The following is a 17,391-nucleotide window of genomic DNA, read 5'->3' as shown; positions in this document are numbered from 1 at the left end:
TGATGCTGAAGCTGAAACTCCAATACTTTGGCCACCTGATGCAAAGAACTGACTCATTTGAAAAGACCCCGATGCTGGGAAAGACTGAAGGCAGGAGGAGAAGGGGATGACAGAGGATGAGATGGTTGGGTGGCATCACCGACTCAATGGACAAGGGTTTGGGTAAACTCCAGGAGTTGGTGATGGACAGGGAGGCCTGGCGTGCTGTGGTCCATGGGGTCACAAAGAGTTGGACATGACTGAGAGACTGAACTGAACTGAATGGACTACAATACAGCGTTAACATACCTTTTATATGGACTGGGAAGCCAAAAAATGTGTGTGGCCTGCATCACTGCAATATTTGCTTTACTGTAGCATTCTGGAATCAAATCCACAAAATTTCTATGGCATGCCTGTATGTACTTTTCTTTTTTCATGAATCAAAAGAATTGGCTACTTTTATAATAAAATCCCACTGAAGGTAACCTCTGTTTTTCAGTTTCCCTTCGTGTGATGGGAACAGTATAAGCCAACTTGAAAATTCAATACAATGTCTATATTTTGTGCACTTCTTCAAATATTTTTGGAAAACAACTGAAATATCTTCTCAGAAATCACAATGAAAACTAAATCAAAAAGATTTATGGAAATTTAATACAAAGAAAAGACTATGCTATGCCTAAATGTGGCCAATAATATGGCTTCTAGTTTTATAAGCTTCAAGAAATTCACAATTTAATCGACAGACAGAGACATATGCTGTACAAAGTATTATATTTACTCAGTCATAGAGTATATTCCTTTGTAGTCATTAAAAATGATACAGAGGGGCATTTGATGATATGGAAAGAATGATATTTACAGAGAATGTTCAAATATGCACATACATAGACAGAATGTCCTGGTAGTATTTCAATGCACTAGAAAAATATCAAAATTACTTTATACATTGTGTTGGGATAACTGGATAATCATCTGAGGGAAAGGTAGATATATACCCTCAACTAATGATACTAAAAAAAATTTCAGACTGATTAAAAATGTTAGAACGTATACTACGACACTCTAATGGTACTAGAGGCAAATCTATTTCTATCACCTTAGGGATACTACTTTTAAAGTCTGAAAAAAAGACTACCTGCTGCTGCTGCTGCTAAGTCACTTCAGTCATTGTTATAAAAAGTTCTCAATTTTGTTTTAACAAATTGATTTATAACTATGTGTACACATATATACACATACATGCATTAATTGGCTTCCCTGGTGGCTCAGACAGTCAAGAATATGCCAGCAATGCAAGAGACCTGGTTTCGATCCCTGGGTGAGGAAGTTCCCCTGGAGAAGGGGATGGCTACCCACTCCACTATTCTTGCCTAGAGAATTCCATGGACAGAGGAACCTGGCAGTTTATAGACCACTGGGTCGCAAAGAGTCAGACATGGCTGAGTGAATAAAACTATATGCATAAATATATGCAATAGATGTGTTTCTTCATTTTTATTAATTTGCTATTATAGGATATAAATAGTGAGAAACTCTTCTGCCGGGAGCCGGCATATTGCATATTGCGTGCATATTGCATATTGAGTGCAGCACCTTCACAGCATAATCCTTCAGGATCTGGAAAAGCTCAGCTGGAAGTCTATCACTGCCTGGAGCCAGCGTGAGGCACTCCGCCCGTGGCAAAGGTCGTAAGGAAGGAGGCTCAGCATACGCAAAGGCGGGATTGGGCCTCAGGAGTCCCCCTGGAAATTCTCGAGCATCTACCCCCAAAACCAGAGTCCGCCTACTTTCTGCTTTGTGCTTTCACCTACACCTCTGACTTTACGGGGGGCTGTCCCCCACTACCTCCCTCTAAAAAAAGACTTAACTTACAGCTCCAGTTAATAATTCCTGGGTGTGACAGTGTTTCAACCTACAAACTCCTTTGGAAATCCTCTAGCCTGCCTGAATAGGTTTTTCCGGCCACATGTGATTGCTCAGAGCCTCCCAACTGTGAGAGGCATGAGATGTTCTAAACTGTCTAAATACAGATTCCTTTGCCCAGATAAAAGATTGATTAGAATTTGTATTGGTGAAGGGTTTTTCACTTGTTGGGCCAATGTTTGCCGCTAAGTCTCCATATCCCTTACCTGCTGTGTCCCTGGCAGTGTACTGATTAATATAATTGGTGTAAGTAGTAGCTTTAATGTTTGTAACCTGGGACCCTTGAGTTAATTCTTTTTCTTGTTATAGCCCACCACACCTTTGCTCTGTAGGAATGCAACTTTATCTAATGCTTTTGGAGGGTGGCTCCTGACCAATCACCTTTAGAGAAAAATAAGTTTTCTAAAGAAAGTTTCTTAAAATGTTAACAGGCCTCCGGGCCAGAAGATGATGCAAATCACCTAAACTTTTGCATATGATAAGTTTGCAGGAAGAAAGCCTGGCTTACTGCATGACTCTACCCCTTCCCGCATTATCCTCTATGCATAACTTAAGGTATAAAAACTACTTTGGAAAATAAAGTGCAGGCCTTGTTTACCGAAACTTGGTCTCCCCATGTCGCTCTCTCTCTCAAATTCTTGCTGAGTCTCCATCTGGAGCGCGGAACCCACCATGCTTGCTAATTATGCCTGGGCTTCTAAGATCCGACCGGGGAGGCCTCAGTGTCTCCTCTCCTTCGGGAGAACGGAAGGACGCCTGTGGCCTACGTAAGTGGTGCAAACTTCTTGTCTTGAAGTTGTATTGGTCTCCCGCGTAAACCAAGCTACTCAGCCTCTTTTCTCCACTGAATTTTCCTACTGAGCTATCCTCATTCTATTACTCTTTACATCTCTAATTAATATCTAATTGAAGCTATTGTATCCTGATCCTCGCCGACGCCATCCCCGCTTGGAATTCCCTGGATCCACCGGGGCTGGACCCCGGCACTCTTCTATCAAATAAACATGACATCTAAATCTGGCCAGAGAAGTAAAGATAATACCTTAAGGACTAGACCAGCACTTTGACCATGTTGGTACCCATAATGCTTCCAAGCACCTTCAACATCGAATGAATTGTCTTCCTGAGAGCTACACAACCAGTGTAAACAGAAATTTCTGTGATGAACTGAAACTCTATAACCACTGGTTTACTTAAATTTTATTTATACACATTTTAATCACTTAGAATTTCACCAGTTTTACATGCACCTAGTTTTTGTGTATATTTAGTTTTCAGCAATTTTATTACATTTATAGTTTCTGTAATCCCTGCTATAGTTACCATACAGAAAAGATTCTTCACAAAGATCCTCTGCATTACCCTATAGTAGCCACAGGAACCTTCTTTCCTTCCTTCCTTCAACTCTCATGCACATAACCCTTAGCAACCACTAACCTATTCTCTATGTCTATAACTTGGTCATATGGAGATGTCATAAAAATGTAAGGAAGTAAGGAATTTTAGAACATGTCTTTTTAATATACTGTGTGACCAATGAGAGAAAACAAAACACTTTCATAGTATATTGGGGTTAGATGGTTGTATCAAGAAAAAGCATTTATAAGATCGTTTAAGTTACAAGTTGAATTAGGTGCTTTTTCAAAGTAGTGCCATTTTTCACTTGAAAGAATAAATAACAGATGAACTACGCTTGCCTAGACTTTGATACATGACAGACATTTTATTGAAAAAGAACAAAGTAAGCTTGTCACAAAGAAAATTCAAAGTACTTGTTACCAATGATAAAATTCAACCTTTCAAATGAAAATTCAAATTTTAGAAAATGTGTAATTGTCAGCACATTCCCAACATGTAGGCTTTCCAGATGAGAATGTGTTTTTTTTCTAATACTGTATAATAAACAGTATGTGAAATATCTACATAACTCAGTCAAGCAATATTTTTCAAATGACCCATACACGATCATATACAAAACACACAAACTAATCAATTCAAGTGCAAGATGGACTAACAGATTTTAACGTAACAGAGCACTAGAAGCTCACTAATATAATTCAGATTCCGCACCACAACTGATGTTCAGAAAACTGCCACTCCAGTTTCTGAGAAAGCTGTATAACGTGCGCCTGCCTCCCTTTCCCAATCACAGGCCCGTGAAGACCCTTTTCCTCACACACTCAACTGAAATAACACGGTGGGTAATGGACTGAGGGCAGACGCAGACATGATTCCAGTAACTTCTACTAAGTCAGACACTTAAAAATCTGCAAAGTTTTGAATAACACAATTCTGCTCAGCAAGTCTTTTGTTTTGGAAAATGTTTTTTCATAAAAATACAGTACTCATGTTTACAAACTAGGTTTGTTTATTTGAAAATTCCTCACTTTCAATTTTTAATATAATATTAACAACTATAAGACAAAAATATTGAGAAACCCCAAAATTTTTATGTAAGCGTATACAGAAGTCTTGCACCAGAAAGTCTGAGAACACTGACTCAGACAAATGCTAGAACAGAAAGGGATCTTCCTTTACTTCTTGCAAATAAAATGCTGAACATGCACACCGCTTGCCTATCCTGAAGTTTCTTCCTCAAAGCTAAACTTTTCCACATTAATGTGGTTTACTGTGAACCTAAAATAATTTCCATCCATACTGCTTCCAGGAACGTTCAAAAACTGTCTTCCTGAGCTCCACATAACCACATTCAAAAGAACATGAAATTTAGTGGTGTTTTTCTCTGTCTCTCCCTGCCTCAACCCTTACCTGGTCTGGTACAATCTGGAGGAAGACATCCAATTCCCAGTTCTTCCTTTAAGACAGAAAGAAAAGGGCTTAACTGGCTTGCACCATTCTGGCTTGCCTGGAGTCGGCCCGAGTGGGCTGGCTTCTGTCTCCTGACTCAGAGCACTGACAGGGACAGTGGCATAGCACGGGTGTAAGTCTGGGTTGCTGAAAGGATTGGCACCTGCTGACATGCATGACGGGTGAAGGACACTCAGACCTGCCGGCACCTGGGCAAGAGGTGATAGGCAGAAGGACACAACAGAAACGGAACACGTACGGCCCTCAGAAGAAGGCAGGGTCAGACTGACCAACCACAACATCAGAAGGAGCTATGTATCCTGTAGGACTGGGGGGGAGCCAAACACACAAGCCCAGGGAAGACGTGAGCACAGAAAATGCTGAGGAGACCTTAAGCCTTTATTGGGCTGACAGCTGATGGTTTTCCCCTGCAAGAAGCCAGTTTTCAAATTTACTGGAAGCTATGGCTGTTTTTTCAAATGCTCAGTTATCAACAGAAGATTACAAGGCATATAAATAAATAGGGAAACAAGGCACATTCAAAGGAACACAAGAAATCTCTAGAAACTGACCTTAAAGAGAGACAGACTTTGGAGTTACTTGACAAAGACGTTAAAACAACTGTCTTGAATATGCTCAGTTAACTACAGGAAAACACAGAAACCTAAAGGAAATTAGGAAAACAAACAAAGAAATAAAAACTGTAAAAATAAGTTTACAATCTCTGGAATAGAAAAATACAACTGGCTTTTAAAAATTCATTTGAAAAGTTCAACAGCAGATTCAAAGAGGCAGAAGAAAGAATTGGTGACCTTGAGGAGAAAAGCTTTGAAATTATATCAAGACTGAGAAGAAAATTTTTAAATATAATGAAAAAAAGTAAATAGAGTCTAAGGAACTTATAATAAGGGACCCAATCAAAAAACTAATATATGCATTACAGGAGAAGACAGTAGGGGTAGAGGGTTTATTTGAAAAACTCATGGCTGAAAATGTCCCAAATTTGAGGAAAGACAAGGACATACAAATAAAAGAGACTCAATGAACTCTAAGTGAAATATATTATAATCAAACTCTTAGGGGGAAAGAAAAAAAAACCTGCTAAATGAGAATTCTATATTGCACAAAACTGTCCTTCAAACATGAGGGAGAAATTTCGAGATAAAACCCGAGGGAGTTCGCTCTCACAAGACTTGCCCTGCAAGAAATGTTAAAGAGAGTCTTTCTACTGGAAACAAAGGTACACAAAAAAATAATCAGAAGCTGTATAAAACTAAGAAATTCTACAGTAAAGGGAAATACATGGGCATATTAAAAAAACCCTTTATTATTTTCATTTTGACTCATAACTCCACTTATTATTACTTTATAGGACTTAAAAACATAAAAGCAATTATAAAGATATGCTAATGGATACATAACATATAATGACGCAATCTGTGACACCAATATTATAAAGTGGGAGGAGGCATAGGTGTATAGAACTATTTGCAAGTAATTGAAGTTAAGTTGTTACTAGCTTAAAATAGAATGTTACAACTGTAGGATGTTACAAGTACTCCCCATGGTAGCCAAAAAGAAAATATTTGTAGAATACATACAAAAGGAAATGAGAAGGGAATTAAAACATATCACTACATAAACGCAACTAAATGAAAAGCAAGGTAATAAAGGAATAAATTACTTACCACCACCAACAACAAAAAAGAGCTCTAAGTCATGTGGGAAAAAAAACAAAATGGCAACGGTGAGTCCTTCTCCATCAGTAATTAAACACAAGTAGATTAAACGCCTGGGTTTGATCCCTGGGTTGGGAAGATCCCCTGGAGGAGGGCATGGCAGCAGACTCCAGTACTCTCACCTCAAGAATTCCCACGGACAGAGGGCTACACTCCACGGGGTCGCAAAGAGTAGGACATGACTGAGCGACTAAGCACAGCACAGATTAAACTCGTGTAACTGAAAGAAAGGTTGGCAGAATGGATTTCTAAAAAACAACATTCAATGACATACTGTCTACAAAAGATTCACTTTAGACCTTAAAACCCACAGATTGAAACTGAAAGAAGGAAAAAGATATTCCATGCAGTAACCAAAAGGGGGCAGGGATAGCCATTCTAATATCACCCAAAACACAAATTAAGTAAAACACTGTCACAAGAGACAAAGGCCATTATATAAAGAGAAAATGTCAATTAACCAAGATATAACACCTATAAACATATACTCATCAAGTATCAGAAATTCTAAATTTACGAAGCACCCCCTGACAGAATTAAAGGGAAAAAATAGTTCTACAAGAAAAATAGGAGACTTCAAAGCCTCCTTTTCAATAATGGATAAAAGAACCTGAGGGGAAAAAAAGAATCAATAAATAGAACCAACTTGGGACTTGCCTGGTGGTCCAGTGGTTCCAAGTCTACCTGCAATTGCAGGGACCTGGGTTCGACCCCTAGTCCAAGAATATCCTGGACATCACGAAGCACCCGAGCCCGCGGGCGGCAACCACTGAAGCCGGTGAGCCGAAGCCGGGCTCCTCCACGAGAGAAGCCACTGCAGTGAGGAAGTTTTACGCCAGGACGAAGAACAGCCGCCACTCACCGCGGCGGGAGAAGACCTGGCGCACAACAGCAAAGACCAAGCACACACAAACATACCTAAATTAATTAAGAAAAACAGAGGACTTAACAATAAAATAGACCAACTGAGTCTAAAAGACATAAAAACACTGCTGTGATACAACACAGCAGAAGACAGATTTTTCGTAAGTGCACATGGAATATTCTCCATAACACAACGTACATTTGATCACAAGATAATTTTCAATGGATGTTTTAATCTACATTCTCTGACCACAATGGAATGAAACTAGAAATCAACAGATTTCAACAGATAGAAAATAACAAAGATATGAAAATTAAACAGTGCAGTCTTCAATAACCAGTGAGTCAAAGAAGAACTCACAAAGGAAATTAGAAAATATCTTGAGACAAAAGAAAATGAAAAGACAACAAACCTAAATTTATGGGGTGCAACAAAACTGGACTAAAAGGGAAATTTAATGGCTTCTGGTTCAAGATGGTGGAATAGAAGAAAACATGCTCTTCTTCTCCTGCGAGAACACCAAAATTGCAACGAGATGTTGAATAACCATCAAAAAGAAGGTGCTGGAACCTAACAAAAAGGATACCTCACGTCCAAGACAAGAAGCTGCAGTGAGATGGCAGGAAGGGTGTAATCACAATAAAACCAAATTCCATACCAGTTGGGGGGTGACCCACAAACTGGAGAACAACAATACCAAAGAAGTTCTCCACTGCTATGAAAGTTCTGAGCCCCATGTCAGGCTTCCTAGCCTGGGGATCTGACAAAGGGTCTGGGAATGCCCAGGGAATCTGACCTTGAAGACCAGTGGGAATTGATTACAGGACTTCCAGAGGACTGGGGAAAACAGGGACTCCAGTCTTGGAGGGCACAAACACAATATTCTAGGCACCAAGACCCAGGAGAAGGGAATAGTAACACCACTGAGACAGAACCAGATCCACCTGCTAGTGCTGGAGGGTCTCCTGTGGAGCCACAGGTCAGCAAGGCCTCACCACAGGGATGGGGGCGCTGGCAGCAGCAGTCCTGAAGATGGCCCTTGGCATGAGTCCTCTTGGAGATCACCATTATCTCTACCGTGGAGCCCACAGACCCAAGGGCTGGTTTCCACAGGACAAAAAAATACCAGGGAGGGAGCACAACCCCACCCATCAGAAGATAACTGGATTAAAGCTTTACTGAGCAAGGCCCTGCCGGCCAGAGCAAGATCCACTTTTTCCCACTGCCAGTCCCTCCCATCAGGAAGCTTACACAAGCCTCTCAGCCTCCTTCATCAGAAGGCAGACAGAAGAATCACAATCCCACACTGACTAAAACAAAACCATATTACAGAAAGTTAACCTGCATGAAAAAGCAGAAAGTTATGTCCCAGATGAAGGGACAAGATAAAACCCCAGGAGCTGACTGTGGCTCAGATCATGAACTCCTTATTAGCAATTCAGACTTAAATTGAAGAAAGTGGGGAAAACCACTAGACCATTCAGGTATGACCTAAATAAAATCGCTTATGATTATACAGTGGAAGTGAGACATAGATTTAAGGGACTAGATGTGACAGATAGAGTGCCTGATGAACTATGGACGGAGGTTAGTGACAATGTACAGGAGACAGGGATCAAGACCATCCCCATGGAAAAGAAATGCAAAAAAGCAAAATGGCTGTCTGGGGAGGCCTTACAAATAGCTGTGAAAAGAAGAGAAGCTAAAGGCAAAGGCGAAAAGGAAAGATATAAGCATCTGAATGCAGAGTTCCAAAGAATAGCAAGAAGAGATAAGAAAGCCTTCTTCAGCGATCAATGCAAAGAACTAGAGGAAAACAACAGAATGGGAAAGACTAGAGATCTCTCCAAGAAAATTAGAGATACCAAGGGAACATTTCATGCAAAGATGGGCTCGATAAAGGACAGAAATGGTAGGGACCTAACAGAAGCAGAAGATATTAAGAAGAGGTGGCAAGAATACACAGAAGAACTGTACAAAAAAGATCTTCACGAACCAGATAATCACGATGGTGTGATCACTCACCTAGAGCCAGACATCCTGGAATGTGAAGTCAAGTGGGCCTTAGAAAGCATCACTAGGAACAAAGCTAGTGGAGGTGATAGAATATCAGCTGAGCTATTTCAAATCCTGAAAGATGATGCTGTCCAAGTGTTGCACTCAATATGCCAGCAAATTTGGAAAACACAGCAGTGGCCACAGGACTGGAAAAGGTCAGTTTTCATTCCAATCCCAAAAAACGCTCAAACTACCTCACAATTGCACTCATCTCACATGCTAGTAAAGTAATGCTCAAAACTGTCCAAGCCAGGGTTCAGCAATACGTGAACTGTGAACTTCCAGATGTTCAAACTGGTTTTAGAAAAGTCAGAGGAACCAGACATCAAATTGCCAACATCCAATGGATCATCAAAAAAGCAAGAGAGTTCCAGAAAAACATCTATTTCTGCTTTACTGACGATGCCAAAGCCTTTGACTGTGTGGATCATAATAAACTGGAAAATTGTGAAAGAGATGGGAATACCAGACCACTTGACATGCCTCTTGAGAAACCTGTATGCAGGTCAGGAAGCATCAGTTAGAACTGGACATGGAACAACAGACTGGTTCCAAACAGGAAAAGGACTACATCAAGGCTGTATATTGTCACCCTGCTTATTTAACTTATATGCAGGGTGAAAGTGAAAGTGAAATCGCTCAGTCGAGTCCGACTCTTTGCCACCCTGTGGACTGTAGCCTACCAGGCTCCTCCGTCCATGGGATTCTCCAGGCAACAATACTGGAGTGGGTTGCCATTTCCTTCTCCAGGGGAATCTTCCGAACCCAGGGACCGAACCCAGGTCTCCTGCATAGCAGGCGGACGCTTTAACCTCTGAGCCACCAGGGATGCATGCAGGGTACATCATGAGAAATGCTGGACTGGAAGAAACACAAGCTGGAATCAAGATAGCCAGGAGAAATATCAATCACCTCAGATATGCAGATGACACCACCCTTATGGCAGAAAGTGAAGAGGAACTCAAAAGCCTCTTGATGAAAGTGAAAGTGGAGAGTGAAAAAGTTGGCTTAAAGCTCAACATTCAGAAAACATAGATCATGGCATCCGATCCCATCACTTCATGGGAAATAGATGGGGAACCAGTGGAAACAGTGTCAGACTTTATTTTTCTGGGCTCCAAAATCACTGCAGATGGTGACTGCAGCCATGACATTAAAAGACGCTTAGTCCTTGGAAGGAAAGTTATGACCAACCTAGATAGCATATTCAAAAGCAGAGACATTACTTGGCCAACAAAGGTCTGTCTAGTCAAGGCTATGGTTTTTTTCAGTGGTCATGTATGGATGTGAGAGTTAGACTGTGAAGAAGCCTGAGCGCCGAAGAATTGATGCTTTTCAACTGTGGTGTCGGAGAAGACTCTTGAGAGTCCCTTGGACTGCAAGGAGATCCAACCAGTCCATTCTGAAGGAGTTCAGCCCTGGGATTTCTTTGGAAGGAATGATGCTAAAGCTGAAACTCCAGTCCTTTGGCCACCTCATGCGAAGAGTTGACTCATTGGAAAAGACTCTGATGCTGGGAGGGATTGGGGGCAGGAGGAGAAGGGGACGACAGAGGATGAGATGGCTGGATGGCATCACTGACTCGATGGACGTGAGTCTGGGTGAACTCCGGGAGTTGGTCATGGACAGGGAGGCCTGGCATTCTGCGATTCATAGGGTCGCAAAGAGTTGGACACGACTGAGCGACTGATCTGATCTGATCTGATTATATTTAAATTATTAATGACATCATTCAAGATGCTCCTATTCCTATTTTTCTGTACTTGATAAAATATTCTCAGAGAAATGTTAGTAGGTCTCACTATGATTACATATTTTTTCTTTTCCCTGATATTTCTTCTGGGTTTAGCTTTATGTTTCTTTGTTGTTAGGTATCTAATGGTTTATGATGTCTATCTTTTGAATAGTAATTTTTATCATAAAAAATATTCATCTTTGTTCCAATTAAAATAAAGAAATTAATTTTTAAAAAGCAGAAATCTCGTATCAACAACCTAACTTTACACCTTGTGCGTGCTAAGCCACTTCAGTCATGTCTGACTCTTTGTGACCCTATGGACTATAGCCCACCAGGCTCCTTTATCCTTGGGATTTCCCAGGCAAGAATACTGGATTGGGTTGCCATTCCCTTCTCCAAGAACTTTATGCTTTAAGGAACTAGAAACAGAAGAATAAACCAAACCAAAAACTATTAGAAAAATGTAAATAAAGACTAAAGCAGATTTGTTTAAAATATGGTATATTAAGAAAAATATGGTATATGTATAACTGAATTACCCTGTTGTACACCTGAAACTAGCACAACACTGTTAGTCAGCTACATAGCAATAGAAAACAAAAATTAAGTAAATAAAAATCAAAAAATACAGTGTAGAACAATACAAAAAATTGTAATAAAACCAAAATCAACAAAACTGAAAAAACTAACTAGACTGAGGAAGAAAAATAAGGGAGATACATAAATCAACAAGGAGACATTTTAACTGATTACACAGAAATATAAGGGCTTCCTGGGTACCTCAAATGGTAAAAATCCCCTGCCTGCAATGCAGGAGACAGAGGAGACTTGGGTTCGATCCCCAGGTGGGGAAGATCCCCTGGAGGAGGAAATGGTAACCCACTCCAGGTACTCTTGCCTGGAAAATCCCACGGACAGAGGAGCCTGGCAGGCTACAGCCCATGGGGTTGCAAACAGTTGGACATGATTGAGCATGTATGTTCATAAAGAGAATGCCATAACAATTATACACCAAAATCTAGTTAATCTATATGAAACACACAAACTCATAGAAGCACATAACCTATAATGTCTGAATACTGAAAAAATAGAAAAACTGAAGAGACCTATAACTGGAAAGGAGACTGAACTAGCAATCAAAAACCTTGCAACAAAGACCAGCCCAGGAACACAAGGTCTCATTGGTGACTTTTAGCAAACATTTAAATACATAGAGAATACTTCCAGACTCATACTATGAGGCTAACATTAACCAGATACTAAAGCCAGACAAAAATAATACAAGAAAGGTACAGACTAATATTCCTGATTCAAAAATCCTCAACAAAATACTAGAAAACAGAATTCAGTGACACAGTAAACAGATTATATATCATGACCAAGTAAGATTTATTCCTGAAATACAAGGTTGGTTCAACCAACAAAAATCATTCAATACCCCGACACTAACAAAATAGAGAAAAAAACACAAGATCATTTGAACTGATGCAGAAAAAACATGTGATAAACTTCAATACTCTTTCAGGATAAAAACACTCAATAAACTAGGAACAGAAAGAAACTACTGGGATTTCCCTGGTGGTCCAATGGCTAGGAATCCACCTTCCAATGCAGGGGATGCAGGCTCAATCTCTGGTGGGAAAAGATCAAGATCCCACATGCCCACTACTGAGCCCACACACCACAACTAAGACTCAAGGAAGCCACAAATAAATGAATTGGGGAGAAAAAAAAAAAGGAAACTACTTCAATACAAAAAAGGCCGCATGTGAGAAGTTCACATCTAACATCATCAGTTCAGTTCAGTCGCTCAGTCGTGTCCGACTCTTTGCAACCCCATGAATTGCAGCACGCCAGGCCTCCCTGTCCATCTCTAACATCATACTTTTTGGTAAAAAATGGAAAGTTTTTACTTTAAGATCAAGGATGGGACAAAGATGCCTGCTTACACGACAAGTACTCAACCTGGTACTGGAAATTCTATCCAGAGCAATAAAAGGAGAAAAAGAATAAAAGAAATCCAAACTAGGGGGGTAAAGAAAGGAAAATTATCTGTTTATGGACAGCATAATCTATGCAAACAGCCCTAAAGAGTTTATAAAAGTTGGTTAGAAGTCACAAATGAATTCTCCAAAGTTACAGGATAAATAATACAGACATAAAAACTAGTTGTTTCTATACACTAAACCTGAAAAGGAAATTAAGAAAACGATTCTGTTTACACTGAGCATTTGGAATCAGCAGATGCAAACTATTATACACAGACTGAATAAACACCAAGGCCCTGCTGTATAACATAGGGATCTACAGTCAGTACCCTGTGATAAACCATCACGGAACGTATGTGTGTGCGCGCACAAAGAATCACTTTGCTGTACAGCAGAAACACAATATTGTAAATCAACTATATTTCAATAATTTTTTAAAAATTCAATTTATTAGGGCATTAAAAAGAATAAAATACTTAGAAATAAAATTAACCAAAGAAGTGACAGACTCATCACTAAAAACTACAAAATGCTGCTGAATGAAATTGAAGAAGACACAAATAAATGGAAAGAGATTCCATGTTTATGAACTGGAAGACCTAATACTGTTAAGATGTCAACAGTTCCCAAAGTAATTTATAGATTTAATGAAATCCCTATGGAAAGTCTAATGACACATTTTGCACCTACAGAAAAATCCACTCTAAAGCTCATATAGAATCTCCAGGGACTGTGAAAAGCGAAAATAATTTTGGAGAAGAAGAACAAAGTTGGAGATCTCACACATTCTGATTTCAAATTACAAGTCCTCAGAAATCAAACAAAGTGATGCTGGCGCAAAGACACACGCAGACAAATGGAGAGAAGGAAAAAAGACTCCGAAAGAAGCCTTCATTATGCGGCTTACAATGATTTTGACAAAAATTCCAAAACTACTCAGTGGGCAAAGGACTGTTTGTCTTTAAAACAAATGGTGCTGGAAAAACTGGATATCCACATGAAAAAAAAAGGAAGCTGGATCCTAATCTTACACCACATAATAAAATTAACTCAAAATGTATAAAATACCAATCCTAAGAGTATAAAAATCTTAGGAGAACATATAAGGAGAAAGTTTTATGATACTGGATTTAGCAATATTTTGGGGTAAGACACCAAGAACACAAGAAACAAAAGAACACATAACCTGGACTCTATCAAAGCTAGAGACAACTACGCATCAAAGGACATAATCAACAGTGAAAAAGAAACTCACAAAAATGGAGAAAATATCTGTAAATCATGGATCTGAAAAGAAGTGAATACACAGAAATTCAACAATTCAACAACAACGAAAACCCTAATTTAAGAAGGGGTAACTTTGTTCTTCTTCTCCAAAATTTGAAGTTCCAGAAAAACATCTATTTATGCTTTATTGACTATGCCAAAGCCATTGACTGTGTGGATCACAATAAACCATGGAAAATTCTTCAAGAGATGGGAATACCAGACCACCTGACCTGCCTCTTGAGAGACCTATATGCAGGTCAGGAAGCAACAGTTAGAACTGGACATGGAACAACAGACTGGTTCCAAATAGGAAAAGGAGTACGTCAAGGCTGTATACCATCACCCTGCTTATTTAACTTACATGCAGAGTACATCATGAGAAACTCTGGGCTGGAAGAAGCACAAGCTGGAATCAAGACTGCCGGGAGAAATATAAATAACCTCAGATATGCAGATGACACCACCCTTATGGCAGAAAGTGAAGAGGAAAGTGAAAGAGGACAGTGAAAAAGTTGGATCAAAGCTCAACATTCAGAAAACAAAGATCATGGCATCTGGTCCCATCACTTCATGCCAAATACATGGGGAACCAGTGGAAACAGTGTCAGACTTTATTTTTGGGGGCTCCAAAAATCACTGCAGATGGTGACTGCAGCCATGAAATTAAAAGACGCTTACTCCTTGGAAGGAAAGTTATGACCAACCTAGACAGCATATTCAAAAGCAGAGACATTACTTTGCCAACAAAGGTCCGTCTAGTCAAAGCTATGGTTTTTCCTGTGGTCATGTATGGATGTGAGAGTTGGACTGTGAAGAAAGCTGAGCGCCGAAGAATTGATGCTTTTGAACTGTGGTGTTGGAGAAGACTCTTGAGAGTCCCTTGGACTGCAAGGACATCCAACCAGTCCATTCTAAAGGAGATCCGTCCTGGATGTTCTTTGGAAGGAATGATGCTAAAGCTGAAACTCCAGTCCTTTGGCCACCTCATGAGAAGAGTTGACTCATTGGAAAAGACTCTGATGATGGGAGGGGCTAGGGGCAGGAGGAGAAGGGGATGACAGAGGATGAGATGGCTGGATGGCATCACTGACCCAATGGACGTGAGTTTGAGTGAACTCCGGGAGTTGGTGATGGACAGGGAGGCCTGGCGTGCTGCGATTCATGGGGTCGCAAAGAGTCGGACACAACTGAGCGACTGAACTGAACTGAAAAAAATTTGAATAACCATTTCTCCAAAGAAGGTACAGAAACAGCCAATAACCACATGAAAAGATATTCCCCAATCCCTGGAGAGAAATTCAAATCAAAACCACAATGACATACTAACTCACGCCCACTAGGATGGCTACTAAAGAAAATAACAAATGTTTGGTAAAGATATGGAGAAACTGAAACATTTGCACATTGCTGGTAAGCATGTTAAACAGTGCAGCTACTACGGAAAAAAGAATGACAGCTCTCAAAAAAAAGGAAAATACAATAGTCATGCAAGCATGAATGTTAAGTCGCTTCAGTTTTGTCTGAGTCTTTGCAACCCTATGGACCATAGCTTGCCAGGCTCCTCTGTCTATGGGATTCTCCCGGCAAGAATACTGGAGTGGGTTGCCATTTTCTCCTCCAGGGGATCTTCCCGACCCAGCAATTGAATGCGGGTCTCCTGCATCGCAGGCAGATGATTTACTGACTGAGCTATGAGGGAACTGTCATATACTTAAGAAATTCTATTTCTGGGTATATACAGAAAAGACTGAAAAGTGCAGCTTTGAAGAGATGATTATACACCTATGTTCACATAAGTATTCACAATATCCAAAAGCTGGAAGCAATGCAAGGGTCCACTGATAAGTGAATGGATAAATAAAATGTATACACATAAAATAGAGTATCATTCACTCATTAAAAGAAAGGAAATTCTGACATACGTGACAGTATGAATGGACCTTGAAGACATGATGCTAAGAGAAGTAACCCAGTCACAAAATGACAGTGCATGATTTCATTCTGAGGTACTTAAACTAGTCAGATTTAAAGACAGAAAATGGAATGGCTGCTGCCCAGTGGTAGGGGAAGGAGGGGTTGTTGGCTATAATTTAATCGGTACAGAGTTCCAGCTGTATGAGACAAGAGTTCTAGAGACAGATATTGCAGAAATATGTGGATGTAATTAATACCTTGAACTGTACACTTTTAAATAGTTGAGATAGCAAATGTTCTATGTATTTACCATTAACACAATTTTTTTTAAAATGTAAGTATCAAAAAACATCACGAAGTCTAATCACAAACAACTTTGTTTCAACAGCATATATTCAACATCATCAATTAGTTGTCTAATACGTATTTCTCCACATATACTTAAATATAATTGCTTATTTGTATCTTGTTGAATTCTAAGCAATACTTGATCAAGGAGACCTCTCTGAACATTGATAACCTGATGTGGCACTGTTATCCAGCCACAACTCATAAATGGTAGCTAGTTATAAAAAAAAATCACCTTATTCAGATTTAAAATCATCATTCAACAGTCTGCACAACACACAATGACTTTTATATATTTCAGTGATGGGAAAGCCCAAGGTCTTATCATTTATTTCCAAGAAAGGAGAGTAACACAGAGACTGAGACCCAGGCAGAGTATATATGTAACCATGTCATAGAGAGGTATTAACTGAAAATAAAACAAAATTCCCCCTACTCCACTGGACATCATCAAAAAACACTACAAACAGTACTACAGGAAACAGAAATGATTCCTCAATTACAAAACAGAAAACACTGTTTATCCATGTCATTTAGGGTTCAGTAAGGGTTCACTGGCCTGTTGCCACGGCCAATCTTACAAGGACTGGAGAACCACTTTCCCTTTTTCCAAATCTCAATTGATTTCCTGTGGAATAATATGTGAGTTGACTTGAAATCATTTTTTATTTGTTCTTCGGAACATGCACAAACACCATGGCTGAACCTTAGGTTTTCAGGCCCAGATAACATTAATACTGAGAAACAACCAATTTT

The 17,391-nt window shown here is 39.7% G+C and overlaps 1 protein-coding gene across 18 annotated transcripts in view; it reads right to left on the bottom strand.

The window, feature by feature from the left end:
* EIF4G3 (eukaryotic translation initiation factor 4 gamma 3) overlaps positions 1 to 17,391 on the bottom strand; it is a 353,112-nt gene that overhangs the window by 188,375 nt on the left and 147,346 nt on the right. The window contains exon 5 of one of the 18 annotated variants that reach the window (XM_045164651.1): positions 5,289 to 5,380. The exons of the other annotated variants lie outside the window; for them this stretch is intronic. The gene's annotated coding sequence lies outside the window, so the exon portion shown is untranslated. The remainder of the gene's footprint in view (positions 1 to 5,288; positions 5,381 to 17,391) is intronic. 18 annotated transcript variants of the gene reach the window in all.

Source organism: Bubalus bubalis, chromosome 2 (genome assembly GCF_019923935.1).
Source record: "Bubalus bubalis isolate 160015118507 breed Murrah chromosome 2, NDDB_SH_1, whole genome shotgun sequence".
NCBI lineage: Eukaryota > Metazoa > Chordata > Mammalia > Artiodactyla > Bovidae > Bubalus > Bubalus bubalis.
This window is presented reverse-complemented; position numbering and strand designations above follow the sequence as displayed.